This window comes from Zonotrichia leucophrys, chromosome 3 (genome assembly GCF_028769735.1).
Source record: "Zonotrichia leucophrys gambelii isolate GWCS_2022_RI chromosome 3, RI_Zleu_2.0, whole genome shotgun sequence".
NCBI classification, from domain to species: domain Eukaryota; kingdom Metazoa; phylum Chordata; class Aves; order Passeriformes; family Passerellidae; genus Zonotrichia; species Zonotrichia leucophrys.
In genome coordinates this window covers 92,695,161-92,696,818 of record NC_088172.1, presented here as the reverse complement: position 1 = coordinate 92,696,818, position 1,658 = coordinate 92,695,161, and positions in this window count along the sequence as shown.

Sequence of the window (1,658 nt, the reverse complement as noted above, 5' to 3'; positions counted from 1 at the left end):
TCACTGATTTGAGATGCAAGCATAACAAAAACCTTCTAATTATATAATCTTCAGGTCACATCCTCATGTGCCCATGCGAAAACCAGGACTGTGCACTTGGAGGAAGGCGTTGCAGAATTTCTGACTTTTTAATTAGCACTGCACAGGGCTGGGGAGGGAGGGAGGGCGAGGAGCCCTGGGAAGTGACGGCAGCGGGGCCGTGTGGGGCCATGTGGGGCCGTGCTCTGGCTGCTGTGGCCCTGCTGCTTTGCCAGGCTCAGGACCTCCTGTGGCACCCAAAAAAGACAACTTCCAGTTGGGGACAGGGAAATGGGACCAGCTCCTCCCTGCCTGCTGGCACCCTGGCTTTCCTAGGGATGCCAGGGCCGAGAAGGCGCAGGGGCCAAGGGCAAGGCTGCCAAAGTAGCTATGGCAGGGGAGCAGCAACACGAACCAGCACTTGAGTATTTTCTGTTTCTTGCTAGATGATGAAAAACTTTCTTTTGAGTAAAAATAATTAAGGGCTTGGAGGGAGCAGCAGCCTCCACACCTGCTCAGTTTCTTCCCTAAGGAGGATCAGCCCTTCACTTGAGGGCCCTTTGCTCCAAAGGGAGCATGTGGAGAATGCAAGTAACCCAAGGGCAGGGCTGTCAGGGCAGTGCTTGCACCAGTCCACTGAGCTACTCTGAAGCATAAGAACAGGGAGACATAAAGGAGGAGGCACAGTAACAAAAGGCAGACTAATTTCTCCCTGAAAGGCAAAGATCTGCTTCAAAGATACCCTCCAGGCAGAAAATGTGAAATGTGAAACTGCACAGCCTAAATCAGTGTAATTGCTGTGCAGCTGAGATAAATGTGGAGCCCTAGCAAAGGAGCTGAAAGGACAGGCTCCTAAATTAACAGAAGCTCTCTGGAAGATGCTGCTACCTATGAAGTCAAGGTCTAGGGACAGAGGACACAGAATTTCTTTTTTAGTTTTTTTTTTTGGGTTTTTTTTGTTTGGTTGGTTTTTGGGGGTTTTTTGTTCTTTTTTGTTGTTGTTTTTGTTCAGAAACAAAATGAAGAAAATATAACAAAATCAACTGTTCCCCTCAAGCACAAACTCAGGTGTCTTTTTGCAGTCTACCTCTAGAAAAGGAGAATGGTGTATGTATGTATGAGAATAGAAGTATTTTCACTTCAAGACAAGAAGGCAGAGGCTATTTCAGAGGCAAAACCCCATGAGACCATGCAATGCATTTGTAGAGAGCCACTTCTCCCAGAGCTGACTCTCCATCTCCTGTGGACAGGCTGTTCCCAGAGGTGGGTCCATGGAGCACACAAGCCCTGGGGAGCAGGCACTTTTGGGTGGCAGAGAACGTGAGTCAGCAGCGTTGCTATGAACCATTCTTCCCCTTGCGGGGGTGGTGGGGAAGGAATGCTCTGCCTCTCTGGGCCAGAGCAGACCCAAACGGACCATCAGAGTGGCGGCTGTGGCCACCATCTGCAGAAGGACCCTGAGGAAACATCCTCATGGCAGGTGTTGTCTCTGGGTTGGGGGCTGTGGTGGTTCTTAAACAGCCAGCCAAACCAGTGTGTTAATTTTCTTCTTATTTTTGTGGTAGTTTTTTTTCTTTAAACTCCAACCTGATGCAGGTTGCCTGGAGGGGTTGTGGAGTCTCCATCCATGGAGTCAAGAC